This window comes from Rhinopithecus roxellana, chromosome 13 (genome assembly GCF_007565055.1).
Source record: "Rhinopithecus roxellana isolate Shanxi Qingling chromosome 13, ASM756505v1, whole genome shotgun sequence".
In the NCBI taxonomy this organism is placed as follows: Eukaryota; Metazoa; Chordata; class Mammalia; order Primates; family Cercopithecidae; genus Rhinopithecus; species Rhinopithecus roxellana.
The window spans coordinates 1,154,207-1,175,291 of record NC_044561.1 but is presented as its reverse complement, the minus strand read 5'-3'; the positions used below and the strand labels follow the sequence as shown (position 1 = coordinate 1,175,291).

Here is a 21,085-nt window from a genome sequence, read left to right as displayed (position 1 = left end):
TATATGACCTTAGGGTTTAAAAAGCAGCTGGATGATATGTAAAAGTTCAAGGCTCAGTAGCATCGTTGGAAAAGAAAATTAGAAGATGGGGAGGGGCGTGGACGCTTCCATCGGTAAGCTAGGGGCCTCTCAACATTTTTTCCAGCCAAAGCACACCCATTTAGCTGTGAGCATACACTCTGTTCTAAGGACTGCCTGCTCACCATTCTGGACCTAAGTCCTTCCCTCTTGCTTAAGCTCCCCCATCCCACTCATCACCACCTTCCCAAATCCTAGCCGACCCCAAGGCCTAACCCCCAACTCACCCTCCCTTCCCAGCTCTGCCCCAGATGAAGTGAATCTCTTTCTCTCCAGCACTCAGTCTTATGTTAGAATTATTTATGTGGGCATTGATCTTCCTGGATTGACTGACCTGCTGAAGGCAGAGGTGGTCCTGGCATCTGCCACAGCCCCCTCCCCCAACAGCGCTTCATCACCTCCGTGAATGGAAGTGAATGGAAGGAACAGCTCAATTAGGATGGCAGAGGATCAAGGAGAGAATTCCATGGACCCAAAACATCCTGCAGAAACGCTGTGTCCCCAGAGGTTGGTCTCCAATTTGGAAAAATTCCTGCCTGAGCAGGACCCCTCTGAAATGATACAGGGTCTGTTAAACAGACTGGTTAAAAACCCTCAGTGATGGGTTGGTTATTATTATTCTCTGTACTTTTCTGTACATTTAAAATGTTTTCTGTTTTGTTTTTTTTTTTGTTTGTTTGTTTTTTGAGACAGAGTCTCACTCTGTCACCCAGGCTGGAGTGCGGTGGCACAATCTCAGTTCACTGCAAGCTCCGCCTCCTGGGTTCACACCGTTCTCCCGCCTCAGCCTCCTGAGTGAGTAGCTGGGACTACAAGTGCCCACCACCTCGCCTGCTAATTTTTTGTATTTTTAGTAGAGACGGGGTTTCACCGTGTTAGCCAGGATGGTCTCCATCTCCTGACCTCGTGATCCGCCCGTCTCGACCTCCCAAAGTGCTGGGATTACAGGTGTGAGCCACTGTGCCCGGCCTAAAATGTTTTCTATTTTTTTTTTTTTTTTTTTTGAGACGGAGTCTCGCTCTATCGCCCAGGCTAGAGTGCAGTGGCCGGATCTCAGCTCACTGCAAGCTCCACCTCCCGGGTTTACGCCATTCTCCTGCCTCAGCCTCCCAAGTAGCTGGGACTACAGGCGCCCGCCACCTCGCCCGGCTAGTTTTTTGTATTTTTTAGTAGAGACGGGGTTTCACGGTGTTAGCCAGGATGGTCTCGATCTCCTGACCTCGTGATCCGCCCGTCTCGGCCTCCCAAAGTGCTGGGATTACAGGCTTGAGCCACCGCGCCCAGCCAAATGTTTTCTATTTTAAATTGAATGTAAGAAGATACCATCCTATTTAAAAGTTAGTGAGTTTAAGTTTTGTTATAACTTGATTTTTCTCCCTAAAGGTTTTCCTATAGTTCAAAGTATAAAAGTCATTCTTAGATTCCCAGCTTAGTTGGTCCCCCATGAAATCACGAGTTCTTAGACTGTGTTTTGCACAATGCCAGGGTACATTGCACCCTTACTGAAAGGAACTTCTTGTGCAGAGTGTGGGGCTCTTGGAGAATGAAAAGTACCACTTTTTAGCACATTAAAAAAAATCCTTGAGCTGTTTTATTATTTTAATACTTTACCTTTGGTGGAGCAGAAATGATTTATTTGATGGTTTTGGCAGATGATTTTTTTTTTAGGAGTCATCTTTAACACTATTAGCCATGTAACTGTTGCCAAGTACATAATAGGTACTCAATTTTTTTTTTTTAATTAAAATGTGATGCACTTCTAAACTAAAGTTAACTTCAGTCATGTAGAATAGCAAGCAATGGGTGGAGTTTCCAGTTGCTTCTCTTTGGTATTCGTTATAATCATTTTTAAAACTGAGAAGTTGGGGAAAAGATCAGACATTTTTATGGAAACTGCATTGATGACAGCAGAGTGGAATTTTGTTGATAGTGATTTGATACACAATTATTTGAGGGATTTACTGTGCTGGTGGATTAGCGCTGCGTTGTTACTGTAACAGAGGATTGGCGCAGAGCCCTGGCCCAGTGCAAAGCTCTCTAGCATCGTTTCTTTTCTTTCATCAGCAGCCCAAAGCCCCCATCTCTACAATTCCATGCAGCGCAGTCCTGGCACAGACCCCTAACCTGAAACTCCAGCCAATTTCTCTAACAACACGCCTCTCCCCTTCACCTGCCAGATGCTTCTCGTTCTCAGACACTGCACCCTGAAATTGGGAGCTTTCACTGAGTTAAAAAGGCAAATATAGAATTACCTAGCTCTATCAATATTTTAAGTGCACTTGCAAACTTAAATGAGAGCTCTTGCACAAAACCACTTGAACTCTTTCTTAAGATATGCTGATTTTTTTTCTGTCTTTGATTGAACTGTTGACCTTCTGGATATACGACTAGTTATTACTTCAAGTATGTTTGGAACTATTCTTGCCCTAACCATTCTAAAATGTAATTAGCATTGAGACATTATTGTAGAAGCACAGCACCTGGGGCTGGGATCTCATTAGATGGCAAAAATTGAGCACGATTGTGCATGCTTCATGCTCAAAATATCTCTAAGAAAAATTCATGGCATTGGGGGAAAGTTAAAATGGGTGATTTCGTAGGCCCTTTCTTGCTCACATATATGATTTGTATAAGGATCCAAGCAGAGAGGAGATTGTGGTTCTTCTGTTTAAAAAATGAAAGCAACTCTATTTTCTTAGAACTCTCTTATGTAATGTGGCTGCTGTCACATCTCTGGGTCAACCAAAACCAAAATAATACATTTTCTGGCTCTAGCTTTTTCCCCCCTCAAGAAATGCATAGCATTTTTAGGCATTATCTGATTTATCCTTGCAACAACAGATGTTACAGAGAATGAATATTCTCTAGGAGGTAGTTAACAAAATATGGAAAAACTGAGGCCCAAAGAGGTACTATAACTCATGAGTTATTCACACTCCTTCCTGAACATTCCCCCATCTCTTCTACTGGGGAGGAAGCTCTTTATTTTCTGAATTGAAAACCATTTCATGCCTCCTGCTCAGTTATTTCAGTACTGGCTCCTAAGTTTGGCACCAATCCCAACTGTTATGAAATCGCATACGAATAATAATGTTCTTCATTCCTGGGATCACAAAAGGTTATCATTTCAAGTTCATTTTAGGGCACTTTAGATGTCCATATTGGGCCCTAAATGATTGGAACCATCGGGAGAGGGCTTGCCTGACTCTGCCATTCACCTCATTTGTAAGTCTCTACCATGTTTGGACACTGAGTTGTGTCTTGTTGTTTAAAAAATAACTTCTCATTATAATAACATTTTCCCTTAATTGCAAAAATATTTCTGACCTGAATTTATTCTTGTCATAGCTGTGTGAGCAAGCAGAGTCTTGTTTGCCTCTACAATATATTAATAATGTATTAATTAGCTTCCCAGTGCTGCCCAAACAAGGAACAAAAAAGATTTATCTAAATCATGAAAACTGAAGTGAAGCGAACACTTTGGTAATTATATTTTAAGGGCAGTCTCAGCATTAGGTAGTGTGGCAAATTTTTGTCCTGACTTTTGAGAGAAGATAACCAAAAACACCACTCAATTAACAAAACATTTGTTTTTTTTTTTTTTTTTTTTTGAGGCTTAGTCTCGCTCTGTCGCCGGGACTGGAGTGCAGTGGCTGGATCTCAGCTCACTGCAAGCTCCGCCTCCCGGGTTTACGCCATTCTCCTGCCTCAGCCTCCCGAGTAGCTGGGACTACAGGCGCCCGCCACCTCGCCCGGCTAGTTTTTGTATTTTTAGTAGAGACGGGGTGTCACCGTGTTAGTCAGGATGGTCTCGATCTCCTGACCTCGTGATCCGCCCGTCTCAGCCTCCCAAAGTGCTGGGATTACAGGCTTGAGCCACCGCGCCCGGCCACAAAACATTTGTTTAGTACGTACTATGCACAAAGTCTGAGAGGTAAAGGAGGCTAAGACACATAAAATTGGCCAATTTATTTTTATAGTTAAAAGGCAATAAAGGCAAGACACTATAAGTATTTTGATTTAGCTACAATTAGCTGAAATATAGTAGATCAAATCATATGAAATTAACAGTATCTGGGGGCTGCTGACTCATGCCTGTAATCCCAGCACTTTGGGTGGCCAGGATAATCACTTGAGGCCAGGAGTTTGAGACTACAGTGAGCCAGGGTTGCACCACTACACTCCAGCCTGGGCAACAGAGTGTGATCCTGTCTCTAAAAATAAAAAATAAAAATAAATAGAAGATACTGACAATATCTGACCCTATTTTTTACCCCAAAAGTGGTAATTTTATATAATTTAATCTAATATTAAGGTACTCTTGTCATACTGTACCAGCTCCTAAACATTCTACTTTTCATTTTACTTCTATTTCTAAGCTATCGTTATTACAACAACCAAGAGAAGGTCAATACAGGTCAGAGATTTGACTCCTGTTTTTTATATGTATTTATTTTTGTAGATTCACAAATAACATATGTTTTGCAGTTTTAAGGTTTCTAATTATATTAGACCCCGTTTTTTATTTTATTTAGAGTCATCGTCCTTGCTGCCTGTCCTTCACATGTGACATTCACCAAGTCAATTCTTCATGCCATTTCTTTCACAGTCTTCATGCAAACTCATTATCTCCATTTCCATCTATTCTTCAGAGATGTATGATTGCAGAAAACTCCCCTTTTTTGAAATATTGTTCAATAGAGATTAAACCTAACATCCAGTTTTACCTGTCTATCCTTGAATTACAGGTTACTGAGAAGTCAGAACAGATAGCCATACAGGTACCCCACTAAATCCATTCTTCTATCTCCTTCAATATTTAACAAATATTTACCAAGCATCTATTTTGAGCAAGCATTAGAGTAAGTCCTCCCATAGATATGAAGTTGTATAAATAAGGATGCATGCATTCATGTAAATACAAGTTTAATGCTGGATATATATTGTTTTAAGTACCTGACATGTATTAGTCTATTTATTCCTATTAAGGGGGTAAGTACCATTGTTGTTTCCATCGTAAGCATGAGGAAACTGAGGCCAGAGAGATTATATGAACTCCTAAAACCCAAACTCTTAACCACAGCTTTCAAAATCTGTCTGGTTATAGTGGAGGACCCAATGTCAGAAAAGCAAGGGCTTTTCCCAGACCATGAACACAGTGTGTGACAAATTAGCAGTTCTTCCCCATGCCCTAAGATAGTAAATATCCACCCAGGCCAACTGTGTCTGTCAGAGAACAGAGAGTGGGCCTGTCACACTGTTTTCTCCCAAGAGGGTCCATCTGCTACCGCTCGTTTGGTACACACTAGGGGACACACACTGTCCAGCATATTCTTGCAGAGTCATATCTTACCCCACATCTTATCACAATCCTGCTAAAGGTCAGGCACTATCAAGAAAATGTTCACTCATCTTCTTCCCGTTATGCCCAATGTGTGAACTGATAACATATCTAAATTCAAAGAAAATCAACAGATGTCACCTCAGTCAACCTGAAAAGTCTGGTGACTCATTCCCACCCTTCTCACGGGGCTCCTGCTGGGCTGCCTGGTTCTCCTGAACCAGCCTCCAGGCCTCCTGCAGCCGGGGCACAGCTCAGTATTCAAGGCCTCTCTCTGCTACTCATCAGATGAGTGTTGACTTTCTTTGGTGCAGGCATTTGAATTGCATTTGAATTGCAGAACATGCTGCCCCCGTTCTGTGCTGACTGTGACCCCACTGCGTGTGCCGCGGAGTCAGGCTAAACAAGCTTGCCTTGGAAAAAATAACAGGGAAGGAGATGCTGACTCTTCAACCCCCAGAGTAAGTTCTGTCCCTCTGGAGGTAAAGTCATAATATCTAAATATGGCTCGATTCATGTCAGGTCTTATAAATACACACACACATGTAGATGCTGAAACCGTGCATGCCCTGACAGCCAAAAAAAAAAAAAAAAAATCAAAACGACTTACTGTCTCATTAGCAGGACAAGATCTGGTAGAGGCCAACTCACCAGAATAAAGAATACAAAAAATGGGTATTTAACTTTTCTACACACACACACGCGCGCGCGCACACACACACACAATGATGTAATGACCCCAAGAGAGCTGGTTGCCCTGGCAATGAAGAATCATTTGTGTATTCAAGGATTTTCTCGTTTAAATTTAAGCTAGCCACTTGAACTTCTCGAGCTTTCTTGAGCTTAGCTTTAGGCCTTCATCCCCAGACAGGGGTCTGACATCTGTGTCAGCCTCTAGCAAAGCACGAAGCTTAGAAGTCGGACCAAAACCTCACAAGCCAGCCAGCCTGGCTTTGAATTTCAGCTCTATGGTTTCTCAGCTCTGTGACCTGGGTAAGCTACTTAACAACCTTGAGTCTCTATTTCCTCACCTGTAAAATGGGAATAATAAAATTAAAACAAACTTGCATGGGTTCGTTATGAAAATTGGATTGATTAGATGACATAATACATAGCAAACATTTAGAGCTGTGCCTGATTCCGAATGTGAGTTATCTGTAATAGTGACTTGAAATGGGTTTACACTGCCTGGCAGGAAACCATTCAAGTCCTTTTTGTTTTTGACTTTAATCTTTGAAGCGCTTTCATCTCATTTCTTCTTCTTTTGTGTTTGTGGAGAAGGAGGATGTTTAGCCTTCCTTGGAGTACAATCTTTTATTAAAAACTATTATTAAGTCTCTTCAAGTTTCTCTTTTGCAGTAAATGATCTAGATTACTTAATGGTTCTGTTTTACATGTTTTAATCATTTATTTGAACCATCTCCAGATGTAGTACACACAGATATATTGTCTAGGAAAATTTGTTATTGAAATTCCTTACCATCTTTGGTTCATTAGCTCAAATGTTTAAAACCCATTGTTTCTATTTTTATTATTTAGTTAGTTATTTTTGCAAGACAGGGTCTCACTCTTTTGTCAAGGCTAGAGTGCAGTGGCACAATTATAACTCATTGCAGGCTCAAACTCCTGGGCTCAAGCAATGATCCAGCCTAAGCCTCCCCAAAACTCATTATTCCTAAGAGCAAAGTTGAGTTCCATCATATTGTCAGTTGGTTTCTCTCCATCATATTGCCAAAACCATCTAATTCTCAGATGCATAGTTTAGGACAAGCCAAACCAGAAGAGACCATAGGTCATTCATTCATTCAACATTTACTAAGTGACTGCTGTATGCCAGAGGCTGGGCTGTGCTGTAAGATCACAAAGAAGATACTTCTCAGTTGAAAGAGCTTGCAGCTTGGGAGAGAAGACACAGAAGCAAACAAATCATTACAAATGCCTTTCCATTGGGTGTCATGCTTGAAATGAGAAGGTGAGGCCAGGGTACCCTTGGGGCAGAAGGGAGGGAGGATTAAAGCTCAGGGAACAGCTTTACAGAGAAGGTGATATTTGCACCATATTAAAGGATAGCAAGAATTGAGGAGTACAAAAAGGAGTATAGTCAAAGAATAAACACCCAGGGATAATTTGCACGTTGTAAATTTAGGTAACCTTACCTGGGCCTGCCATGACTGAGGCCCAGGGTCAAGGAAGGGAGCAGAGTCATAAAGCTACCCAAGTCAGCCAAGGCCAGGCTAGGAAACCTGAACTTTATCGTGCGGGCATGCAGAACCAGAGGAGGGTGCAAGAAGAGACATGGCACAGTCTGATCTGTTTTGCACAAATCACTCTGGAAGCAATGAAGATGGGTGAGTAGAGGTATTTGAGCTTAGAGTCAGGAAGGAGACGTAGGATGCCGGGGTTGTGAGGAAAGACTATAAAACCCACACAAAGGAGGGCTGATGGGAAGATGGAAATCAAATTCAGGTATATTTAGGCCAGGTGCGGTGGCTCACGCCTGTAATCCCTGCACTTTGGGAGGCCGAGGCAGGCGGATTACCTGAGCTCAGGAGTTTGCAACCAGCTGGGCAACACGGTGAAACCCCGTCTCTACTAAAATACAAAAAATTAGCCGGGCATGGCAGTGTGCGCCTGTAGTCCCAGCTACTCGGGAGGCTGAGGCAGGAGAATTGCCTGAACCCCAGGAAGCAGAGGTTGCAGTGAGCCGAGATTGCACCACTGCACTCCAGCCTGGGTGACAGAGCAAGATTCCGTAAAAAAAAAAAAAAAAAAAAAAAATTCAGGTATATTTAAAAGATAGTGTTTAGAGACCCATTAGTGGAAGATGCCAGATTTGAGAAAGGGAAGGAAAAGACACGGAGGAGTCCAGAAGAAATTTCCAGATTTCTGGCCTGGATAACTGTGAGGGCAATGGTGCCAGATAGTGCCAGAATGAAACTAATATAGGTTGGCACAAATCCACCTCTCAGAAATGCACCTCAGAGACATCCGTTCTGCTGAAGGTCAGTAGAGAGGGCCAACTTCATGTGCAAAGAGCAGTATGTGTATTTCTTACTAGCTATTCTTTTTAAAATACTTCTTAGTATATGGGACATACATGAGCTAAGATAGTATTCATGCAGGACTTTTCATTTTTCATATTCTGGCAATTGTGTTTTCAAATATGAGATGCTAGCATTATTTCAGTTATCTATGCCTAACATAGTGTATATCTACGGTTCAAGATTATTAATTGTCTCCCCTGCCTCCCCACTAGAAGGTAAGCTTTGTGAAGCCAGGGATTTTGTCTCTTTTGTCCTCATCTCCATTCCCAGCCCCTAAAACTAAGTTTGACTCCCAATAGGTGCTGAGTACTTACCGAGTAAATGATTGAATTTCCATGTGGGTAAAAAGAAGCAGTCATTTCCTTTACTAATGAGGAAAGTAAAGGAAAATAACAAACAAACCTGGACTTAAAACAGTTTTTACAAAAAGATCCAATTTGCAAAAATGGAACTGAAGTTTAAAGGCTATTTTTCTCCCTGCAGCTCTGCTTCTGGGAAAATCACAGCTGCCGGCTTAGATGGTGGTTTTCACTGCCCAGTTACAAATTCTGCACGGTTGTACATATTGGCAGGACTCAGCTTCCTTAAATGCCATTTGATCAGTAGGGAAATTTTCCTTATTGATTTAATGCCAGTTCCTCTTTTATGAAAAATCCCACCTGCTGCTTACTGGCACATGTACCATAAAAACTGAACATAAGGGGTCAGAAATTAAGTAAGTCACTCCTGTTCTTCTCCAGCCATATGATGTTAAACCATCTCTACTTTCAGGCTGGAGTGTTCAATCACTTTTCCTTTAAATTTAGTGGAGTGATTATTCCTCCTGGTGGATTGCACATGTGCTCCTTAGATCTACGAAATACTCATTTCTGGATGAACTTTAAGCTCCCAAGAAATGCATGTAAAATACTGTTTATAAATCACGGGAGAAATGTTTCACATTCTCACTACTCCCAAGTAGTCACACCAAACCTTTCTCTCCAAGATTCGCTTTTTTTCCTAGAAGAGGGAAGAAGAACTTTGGGCAGTAGCACTGTGACAGTAATCACCACCATCGTACTTTCCATGGGTTTTATGCAGTAGCCTCACAGAAGTGACAAATGTATGGTTGGGCATGGTGGCTCACGCCTGTAATCCCAGCACTTTGGGAGGCCGAAGTGGGAGGATCAACTGAGGTCAGGAGTTCGAGACCACCCTGGCCAACATGGTGAACCCCCATCTCTACTAAAAATACAAAAAATTAGTCGGACATGGTGTTGGGTCCCTGCAATCCTAGCTACTCGGGAGGCTGAGGCAGGAGAATCACTTGAACCTGGGAGGTGGAGGTTGCAGTGAGCCAAGATTACACCACTATACTCTAGCCTGAGCGACAGAATGAGACTCCGTCTCAAAAAAAAAAAAAAGAAGTGACAATGTAGGATACCCTTTCATTGGCAAATATTTACTGTGAGTAGGACAATGTGCTAAGTCTATAGACTGCAAAGAGAAGTGAGGCTCAGTTCCCATCCTCTGGGGCTTACAAGGTAGCTGAAGTAAAACTCAAACCACAAAGTGAAGTTAATAGTCACCAATGAACTACATAGTTAGTAAGCTCTGCACTGGTTTGGAAGAGGACAAGAGTAACAAGACAGTAATCCTAAAGGAGATGGACTTGAGTTTGAGCTGGACCTGAAGTCGGGAGCTGGAGTGAGTAAAGGCAGAGTGATGGGAACATTTGTGAACCAAAGCTCAGGTGGGGGTTACATCAGCAGGGTGGGGATAGACTGGCATGACTTTGAATGCTATGCCACTCTAAGGACTTTGGACTTGACTCTACAAGCAAGGTGGAATTATTAAGAGGTTTTGAGTAGAAATGATGTGAGCCGAACAGTGCTTTTGAGAAACTAAATCTATCAGGGATTGGTGCTCCAAATTAATTGGATGTGTTTCAGACTTGAGATCATGAGACCCTGACCCAGGCTGGGGACAATGGGATGTCTCCATCATACATTACATTCCTGTGAATACTTCTCAGGGATTCATATGAAATTGTGCCTCAATGTGCCTACCTGTCTCTGCACTGTAAGACAGTGATATTGTGATCCTGTGTGCTGCTTGGAACCAGCCTCATTCCTTTAGCCCCGCAGTTTGGACTTGGAATAGGCCCAAGTGTGGCCTGTACACAAACCTCAAAGAATCCATGTGGCATAGATGTAAAAGCTGGGAGGAATCTTGGAGCCCTCCAAGTCCACCTTCTCAACTTAGAAAGAAACTAAATCTTGCTCATCTCCCCAATGACAGATTCAGCATGTGGCCTCAGATCTTCCTGTGCTCCAGCAGTGCTTCCGAGGCCAGTTCAAATTCTGCTTTGAGGTGTGCGTGTACCAATTCTGGTGCAATACAGAAGCATTTTGGATGAATGAAGGAGTTGTTTATGTTTTTTTTTGCCCTAATTGAGATAGTTGAAGCTCCTCTCCCTTACACTACACCAAGCGCCCCATATCTGGTACCTCCCTGAGTTCCTGACTTCATCTCTGCCAATTCCCTGCCTTGCTGCTTCCCCCACAACACCCTATTATTTCTTGCATCCTGCCATTGGTTGTGTTGTCCTTATTTTCTGAAGCCTTTACCTCCCCTCTTAGGCCTCATCACCTCCAGGAGACTCTCCATGGCCTCAGCCCCTCCCTTAGGCGGACCAAGCTTCCTCCTTGGAGCTCCATGCTACCCTGCATAGGGCTCAGTCACTGTGTCTCCATGATGTCTTACAATTGTCTATTTATGTGTCTGCCTCCTATCCTTCAACTGTGAGCTCCCTGAGGAAAGGAAGTGGGGGTACGCATCATTGAATACTCAGTGTCTAGCACAGTGCCTAGTACACACTAGGTATTGAAATGTCTGATAAATAAATGAATGACAGTTGCATATTTGTCTTCTTGGTATATTCATTCATTTGATAAATATTTATTGAGTAATTACTTATAATCAAATTGGCGCTGTGTAGTTACACTTAAACATCAAAATAAGCCTATCCTCTCAAGCTCCAAATTATGCATGCATAAATTATACATGTGAAGTGTTAACACGCACACGCAGCAGAGAGCGTGCGTATCTACAAATACCAGAGCTAGCAAATGAAATAAACTGTGTGCCAGATGTCCCGAAATTTACAAAGAACCAAGAACCAAAAATGACAGTTAGCTCCGTAAGCCCAACAAAAGAAAAAAAAAAAGGAAAAGAGCAAAAAAGCAAAAGAACAAAGGAACCTTGAGCATAAGGAAGTGGCTATGGTTTTTTCTACATGCTCGAGCCGGGGGTGGGGAAGAGTCATAAAACCTTTCTGTGCTGGACCGGTTCATGTTAAGTCTGAGTTCCTCAATCGCTGGCTCTCAGGAGCAGTTTGGAAAATTCATTGCCATGCACGAGTCGGGGGATTGGTTTTTTTTCCACTGGAAATTGTTAATAGGGACTGCATTAGCGGCCCCTTATCGCTTTGCCTGATAGAGAGACAGCAGGTTCGCCCAAACAATTCTGAAATCCTGATCACTGCCAATTAGGAGAGTATTGTCTGGCTGACATAATCAAGTGAGTATAAATATATTTATCGTGATTGGAATGGGGAAGGGAGATTGCAGAAAGATTGAGGCAGAAGCCGCCACCCACTGCCTGGCTCCAGCCTGAATCCAGCCCAGTTTGTCACCCTCTGCTCAGCAGATGCGGTCACTGGCTTTCTGAGGTGAAATGTACAGTTGAGAATTCAGGACTAGAATTGCTTCTCCCAGAGAGGAACTTGTCTTTCCTTAGTTTTCCTCCCCTCTTCTCTTTTTTTTCATGCTCACTTCTGTGAAATCTGAAAAGAGAAGAAAAAGCAGATGTCACGTTGATCACATTTAATTCTGCCCCCGCCGGCCATGCTGTCCCCACTTACCTTCTCTGTAATGGAAAGTGATGGTGAGGCACAGTGCCCCGACTGGACCCCCCCACCCTCTCGGCCCACCGGTGTGTACAAGTTGGTCTGGCATTGGGTTTATTTCATTGTTGATTTGTGGAGCTTTGATGGGAATCCCTGTGATGTGAATCAGCCCTGGGATTGAAAGACCCTGAAAAAAAACAGTCCCTTGCAGTGGGCTAGCGATGGGAGGAACTGCTCACATTTCAACAGCTGAAAGGGAGGCATGTTTAAGTCACATCTGGTGGCGTTCCTGTTGTCTGAATGGAGAGCAGGGTCTTTTTAAGCATCTGCCCAGATTTCAAAATGCAGGCTGCATCTTTTCTTCCCCAAACAAACGGTCAGGATCGGATACGAATGGCTGAATCGCATCATCATGGGAGAGGTCAATGACAAAACTGATCTCACGGCTGGATTTCAACCCTGTTCCGTCCAGGCCCAGTCGATCCAAGGCATGACTTTTTTTTTTTTCCTCTCACCCCTGACTACTTGATAATGGCCATTTCCAGGGCCAAGTTGATTTCGGCTGTTTTCCTCCATCCCCCGTGTGCTGCCCTGTCTCAACACTTGAGGGTTGAGGCCCCTTCCCAATGGCTACAACAGGGTAAGGGGACCCTGTCCTTCTGTCTCCTTCATCCGATAGTTTGTCTTCACCGCTGCAAATTGCTCTCAGGCCTGCCTTCCTGGATTAGACAAAAACTATTTTCTTACTGGTACTACAGATACCACACGTGGACATGTAAGTAGGAAGGTGCAGGTCCACAAATAAATAAGGAGCCCGGACAGGAGAAATGTCATTAGAGAGATCACTCTCCGGAAAGGCATCTGACCACCCATGTTCCTGCTTCTTCCTGCTACCGTTTTCCTCCTTTGGCTGCTCAGAAATTGTCAAGACCAAACTCCTTTCACCCAGATTCCAGAAATACACTTGTTTCCTTTGCTTTCCAAATCTTAATGGATGAAACACTTTTTTTTTTTTTTTTTTTTTGTCTTCTATCTCTCGCCAGAAATATTGTTTTTGAGAACCAGAGCTCATTTATCTCCAAGGGAGAAAGAAATTCGTTCCATGTTTACCCATTAACAAATTACCACTTACGTGAAAATACTGGGACTTCTCTCATTCTTTGGTAATAAATGGATTATTCACCTTGGTTGAACCTTGGCAGAGGCAGATGGATAGCCACTGTTCCCTTCAAGTTGGCTTAATGTTCTCTCGTTGGCTTTTGTTTCCTTGAAGCACAGAGATTTCTCAGTGCTTTCTTTGCTTGATTCTGCTTTTAAGGAATGTGCCCAACTTCAAGTCTGTTTAGTAAGCTGAACTGATTAAATCCCTGGCATTTCTGGAGGAGCCTACTGTGTTGGGTGCTATGGGTTCCTCCCCACTTGAAAGTTGAATGGAGTCACCCATCTGAATACTAACTCCCTCCTAATCCATTGGTTTTTCTACTGTGTAGACAGGGGTATGAAGTAGCCATTTACCAAGAGATAGTGCTATGTCATAAACCGAGCTTGAGTTCTAACGTTAGCAAGACCTGGTTTGTACAGTAATGCAGGCTTGGGCACGTTGCTGCTCTCTTTTGAGTCACAGATTCCTCATTATAGATGCTAATGGGAACAACAGAGCTGTCTGTTCATCTTTGCTCTTCTCCATAATGAGATAAAGCCAAACAGGCAGTGAATAGCCTGGTCTAACCACATAACATTGGTGCAAATTATATATGGTCATAAGAAGGTAATTCTTACCTGAGCATTTAGGTGACATTTGGTGTGGTATTTGATGCATGTCATTTAGTTACAGAGATAAAACCTCCTGAACACACGTAAAGCTCTTGGCCTGGTTGAACATTACATCTCACACATTTTTATGCTTTTTACTAAGGATACTTCCTGCTAGGAAGTTATAAAAGAGAAGATGGAAGTCCATTTAATGGTATTGTAGCAATATCAGTTTCCTGGCTTTGATACCGTACTATGGTGATGTAAGATGTCCCCATTGGGGGAAATGGGTTGAAGAGTACAGGGGACCTCTCTGTACTATTTTTGCAATTTCCTGAGAGACAAAGGGAAAGAGAGAAAAAGAGAGAGAGAGAGAGGAGGAAATGATTATAGTGACATGAAAAAGGAGTGTTCATCTTGGCTTTCATCCCTAGCTGGACAAATATTTACATTTTGTTTGCCTCTTTGTGTAGATTTTGTGAATAGTCATGGTTAAAAGCTAGCGTTCCCTTTTGTATGGAAGAGAAGAAAGAAAATAGAATGAGCTGAGAACCCCTGCCAACATTATATTAGAAAGCCACCTACTTCCTGCCTCTCCTCACTCTCCTTACCTATACAAACTTACCTTCTGCATCCTTGTCCTCCTCCTTTCCCATTCAAAGGGGAGATCCATCTCCTGCTGAACAAATAAACTCCTCCACCTGACCAAGATGTCCCATCTCTGCCTGCTGTCTCCAAAGGCTCAGTCCTGCTACATAATCTCTCTAGGTGAATTCCTTCTTACTCAGGGTTTTCACAATCATCTATATTGGAATAGCACCCAAATTTATAGCTCTACCCAGACTTTTTTATTGAGTTCTACACTTGCATAGCCAACCCTTGGCTGGGAGTCTCTATCTAGATCATTCACAAGCATTTCAAACACCCCTCTATCTTCACTTTCTGTATTCCCTTACCACAGAAAATGCTACCAACATCTACCCTAATGCCCCCAGCAGGAACCCAAGAGTCATTCTAGACCTATGCTGTCCCAAGTACTTCAATGTGGCTTGTTCAAATTGAAATGTGCTGTAAATGTAAAATACACACCAGATTTCAAAGACTTAGTTTGGAAAAAATAATGCAAAGTATCTCAATTATATTTTATATTGATTTCAAATTGAAATGATAATATTTTGGACATACTGGAGTGAATAAGTTATTAAAAATGATTTTCTTTTACTTTTTAATGTGCCACCAAAATATCTAAAATGGCATAGTAGCTGGCATTTGTGACTTGCTTCTATTTCTATTGGATAACACCATTCTAGACTCTTTTTTGTCTTTTAGCCCTCTTCCAACTGGTCATGATTCACAGTGACTCCCTTGAGTTAAGACAAGGGAGAATAGTGGTTAAGTGCACAGACTGAGTTGGAATCCTGGCTCCACCATTTTTTGATACATATGAACTTGGGCGATTATTTAACCCCTTTGAGCTTCACTTTCCTCATCTGTCAGTTGGACACAATAGCAGTTCTTATTTTGAGATTCTTGCATGCTTTAAATGGGCTAATGTGTAAAGCACTTACTATGGAGATAAAAACATATGGAAAGACCCAGTATCAAAAGAAAGAGCATCATTACTAGCCAAGACTACTGCAATGCTTTCTTCATCTTCAGTTCCCCCAGCCCTCCAGTCCTTCTTACTGCCATCTGATTAAACATTCCTGAATGCAAATGTTATCAAGTTTCCAGTGACTTCCCATCATCCTTGGTATGAAATCCAAAGGCCTTGGCATGCTTTCAATGTCCTCCATGATCTGCCCCCAGTCCAATCACTGATCCCATCTCCTGCCCGTCCATGATTGAACCAGTTGGGTCCCCAACTCCTCGTACACACCATTCTCTCTGTGTGTCACATATGAGCTCTCTACTCTGCCTAGCTACTTGTCTGCAAGACTCAGTTCAAGTGTCATCTCATTTGGGAAGCTTCCACTAATCCCTCCTGCACCTGTCTGCATCCTAGGCTAGATTAAGAGCCTGCCCTTTGGGTTCCTGAACCACTTAAGGTTTGGTTCATTTATCACACTGATCTCACTGGTTTGGCTGGCGTGTTTGTCTTTCCTACAAGACTGAACTGTCTGAGGTCTTAAGATGGGCTGTCTAGTCCACACTGGATCTTCATGCTCTACACAGGGCTTGACACAGAGTGGGACACAGGGAATGTTTGTTGAACAAATACGCAAAGCATATGGATACTCCTAAGAGAGAGAAGGTGGGCAAGACAGCATTGCAAAGTTAAGAGGCAGAAAATCTGAAAACAAACCTGGGGAGGAATCACCAATTCCTGGAAGTACAGAGAGAGGAAGGGGAGAGAAGAATCTGTGCAAGGAGTCAGTAATGGAGGACTTGAAATGAAAGGCTATTAAAGAGAGAAGATCACTCAAACAACAGAACCGCATTTGGTACTGTTGGTGGTTTTGTAACTTCCTCTGAAATAGTTCCAGGAAGAGACAAGGTTCTAGGATGGTGCAAATCATATAAAGAAAGGATAGGGTATTATAAGCCAATTCAAGGGATTGTCATCAGAACTAGATACATGGGTGGTACAAGTAAATGTCAACCTGGTGACTACATGATGGGACTAGTAATAATTTACTGGGGCTGGTGCCCAGGAATTTTTTTGCTGTGGTGCAGATGCCAAGCATGGAAAAATCTGACGAGTTATAGGCATGAGAAAGTAGATGGTGAATTTAGAGTAAAAATGTAAAATGCCAGAGTAATCACAAGAGAAATGTCTGAATATGTAAGAGAGTTTAGAAGATTTCTGCTTTACCACAAATACGGACTTCAAGAAAAATCCCTTATAAGAACAGTAATTCCAATGTATAAAACCTATTTATCAAAACACACAGTATTCCATAATATATAATGGTAAAAGCATGCCTTTTGACCCACACAATATTAAAAGCAGCAAATAACACAAGAAAGGTAGAGAAAACAGAAGGTATGACATTTTGTGGCTCACAATGTATATGAGTGAGATTATATACTTCTATTCCAAACCACAACCTTCACTAGAACGTCTAAAGGCTTCATTGTAGGACCTTCATACTGCTTATCCCAAAGGCTAGCCCACTCCCCGGTTTTCATGTAAGAAATCTTGTGGGACAGGCATTGCATGAGGTGAGGGGCAGCAGGGAAATTCAAGATGAAAGGGTGAAAAGATCAAACGAGTCTTTGCTATTCCTCTGAACAATGCTTCAGTCCATCACTTTGAGATTTCTGTGGAGAAAGTAAAGATTTGGGATATACATATACTAAAACAACTATTGGTTGCTTATCTAAAAATTACCTTTAGCTGGGCATTCTGTATTTTATCTGACAACCCTACTTGGTGAGGTATACATTTTCTTATCCATACTTCTTGTGAGCCACAACACGTCTTAATAGTTGTTAACTAGTAAGGACTATGCATAAAAGTGACAATAGCTGGCCAGGCACAGTGACTCATGCCTGTAATCCCAGCACTTTGGGAGGCTGAGGCAGGAGGATCACTTGAGGCCAGGAGTTCAAGACCAGCCTGAACAACATAGGGAGACCCCTGTCTCTACAAAAAAAAAAAAAAATAGCTGGATGTGGTGGCAGGAGAATCACTTGAACCTGTGAGTTGGAGGCTACAGTGAGCCATGATTGCATCACTGCACTCCAGCCTGGGTCACAGAATGATACCCTGTCTCAAAAACAAAAAAAGGTAACAGTAATTAACAACTATTGAGTACCTACTATGTGCCAGGCACCATACTAAGTGAATTAGATGAATATTCCACATATTCTTCCCAAGAACATTAAGAGACAGGCACTATTATCATCCCTGTTTTTAAAATGAGGAAACTGAGGTTCAGAGATGTTAAATAACTTGCTAAGGGTCACCCAGAAAGCTAGTAGTAGAGAAGGGTGTGAACGCTGGCTGTCTGACTCCAAGGCTCATGTGCTTGCCCACCTTCCCCAGATGGCGGCAGCACTGAGCAAGGGGTAGATACGTTAAGTCCCCCAGAAGAGTAAGAGAAAGTGAGACCATGGGATATGATGCGGGCAGGCCCTGAGTAAAGCTTTAAAGGAGCAGTTGAAATTAGACCCGGTGCCTTTGTTTAAGTAGGAAAAACAAGGTAGTTCTAGACAGATGTAGCCCCATACCAGGACTCACAGCATGATGAGAAGGGCACCGGATGTGCATTTCAGCCCCTACTACAACCTCAGCCTGAGGCCTTTGTGCAGTGAGCAACCTGCACGACCATACATAGCAATGTGAGTTTGATGGGAGAAGGAAGACCAGTGCAGAGACAAGGATGTCGATGGGGGGCTTAGAGAACAAAGGGAAGCTATTTACTAAAGCATGTTTGCATGGTGCAGGTGATTTTCTAAAGTTAATTTTGACAGACAGAATGGGGAAAGATTGCTGAAGGCCTGAAATGACAAGAGAGACTTGAGTGGATCTGGGAGGTCATGGGGCAAACATGACATTAAAAAATTCTAAATGGAAAAAATGACCCTCAGAAAGTTGTGTGTCAAGGCTGGGAATGGTGGCTCATGTCTGTAATTCCAGCACTTTGGGAGGCCAAGGCAGGTGGATCATTAGAGGTCAGGAATTCAAGACCAGCCTGGCCAACATGGTGAAACTCCATCTCTAGTAAAAATACAAAAATTAGCCAGGCGTGGTGGCGGGCACCTGTAATCCCAGCTCCTCAGGAGGCTGAGGCAGGAGAATCTCTTGAGCCTGGGAGGCGAAGGTTTCAGTGAGCCAAGATTGCGCCACTGCACTCCAGCCTGAGCAACAGAGCAAGACCCTGTCTCGAAAAAAAAAAAAAGAAGAAGAAGAAAGAAAGTTGTGTGTCAGAAGCTTCAACACACAGAGGCCTTTGCTCTGTCAAGCAAGGAGAATAGGGTGGAGGAGGAACAGGAACACAGTAGCTAAGGTGACAGCTGCCTCACCAAAGGAAAGTCTTTGGCTTGCAAAAGAGGTCGAGGAAAGTGGAAAAGCAAATGCCGAAGAACAATGAGTGAAAAGACGAGTTTCTTCCACTTGGCATCTCCCCAAATATGGCCCTGAAGGAAGAGTTGACCCTGTTGTGGTTTCTTTCTTTCTCCTGTGGGGTTATTAGAGTGACATATGAGAAAAGGGCCACAGGCACAGCACAGTTTGATTTCAGCCAGGTTTTGCATGACACCCTAGAGATCAGATTGAGGACAGATAGGCCGAAGGATAACTACTTAATTGGATAGGTTTGAAGTTGATACTCAGAGTGTTGATTAAAGGGTCAATGACAACCTGGAGGAGGTCTTTAGGTAAAGAAACTGAGTCCAAAGATAACCAACTTGCATGAATGAAGGAGCCAGGATTTGAACCCAGCCCTACCTGACTCAAAAGTCCACATTCCATTTACTATAAAACAAAACCCAAAAAGGCATGAAGTTCACTTATGAAAGAAGAGTTGAAAGCTATAACCAGGGGGTTAGGAGTACAAATCCATGCCCAAATGAACTGTGATGGGCTGAGAAATTGGCCAAAGCGGGAGAACAAAAACAAAATGAAAGTCAGAAAGGTTAAATGTGAAGCCGTGCGTTTGGGTTCCAAGAAACCCGTTGCAGAGGTGGAGAGGTACAGCTTGACCATCTTCACGTTGGGAAACACCCGGGCTTTTGTTGTAGTTGTTGTTGCTTAATTCCCAAACAGCAGCTGGGTGTGGGGGCACACAATTGTAGCCCCAGCTACTCAGGAAGCTGAGGCAGGAGGATGCCTAAAGCCCCAGAGGTCAAGGCTACAGTGACCCGTGATCACACCACTGCACTCCAGCCTGGGCAACAGAACAAGACCCTATCTCAAAAACAAAACAAAACAAAACAAAAAACCAGCCAACAATGTAACACAATTACAAAATCCTCATGTACAAATGAAGTGATTAAATCCTCCTATTCTACTCAGCCCAGCTCAGACCATATCTTGAATACTGGATTCAAGTCTAGATAATGTATTTTGTATTTTGAGAAAAACAATGAATAACTGAGAGGAGACCTGAGGAAAATGACCAGGAGATCAAGGAGCTGGAACCCTGTCACATGGAGGGTGGTCAAGGACCCTGGGGTTATTTAAGCTTAGAAATGGAAATTTGGGATTTGTGATTCTCATTTTCTCTTTTTTTATTCATTTGTTCCTTCTTTCATTCTTTCTTTTTCTTTCTTGTTGTGGTCCTTAGCATAGAATTCAGGCTGAAAGAACTTTTGGTTCAACATAAATAATTCACCAAGCTGTCAGCTCACTCTTTCCAATCCCAGCCCTCCCCGATGCCCATTCTCTATCATCTCAATGAATTAGGGAAAGACTGACTTTCTGGACCACTTCCAACTTTGAGAATCTAGGATAGGGGCACTATTTAATCAAAACTGGCAAGTAAAAAGAAAGAGAACTATTTTAAACAAGACAAATACAAGAGGTGTTCCTTAGCTGACCAAACTCAAATTAGAAAGAACTAAATTTCCCAAAAATAAGAATATTATAATTCATTTGATGAAAGGAATTTGCCATATTATCCCTTTGACTGGCATTTTTTTTTAGTATAGTACCTTTACTTGTAAAAATGTCAGGCCCTCCCACTTTTCTGGGATAGACTTATCAAATGAAGCAAGGAGAGCTTCTCTATGGATAAATGATCCCTTTTGCAAGCTTTGAGATCAGTGAGCTAAAAAAATGACCAGCATTCCAACAACAAATGAGGGCTTGGGAGCGTAAATAAAAGTGACAACAAGGTTGAAGTAATTGTGGTCATGCCGTCCTCTGCTGACACTTTCGTGCTTTGCCCAGATGAGAATTAAGGTAGCCCAGGGCACAGGCAGTGAGGAAAAGGAGAGGGAATGCTGAGCAGATTTGCAGCATTTGTGAACAATGTCACAGCCCTGGTGAAAACAGAGCAAGAAGATGGAGGCTTTCAAATCCATGATAAATAA

At 42.6% G+C, this 21,085-nt stretch overlaps 1 protein-coding gene across 8 annotated transcripts in view; it reads left to right on the top strand.

The window, feature by feature from the left end:
• GRAP2 (GRB2 related adaptor protein 2) overlaps positions 1-21,085 on the top strand; it is a 73,749-nt gene that overhangs the window by 15,493 nt on the left and 37,171 nt on the right. The window contains exon 1 of one of the 8 annotated variants that reach the window (XM_030914278.1): positions 11,767-12,024. The exons of 5 other annotated variants lie outside the window; for them this stretch is intronic. The gene's annotated coding sequence lies outside the window, so the exon portion shown is untranslated. Of the gene's footprint in view, positions 1-11,766; positions 12,025-21,085 lie in introns of those variants that run through there. 2 more of the 8 variants (XM_030914285.1, XM_030914282.1) reach the window with 2 other exon arrangements.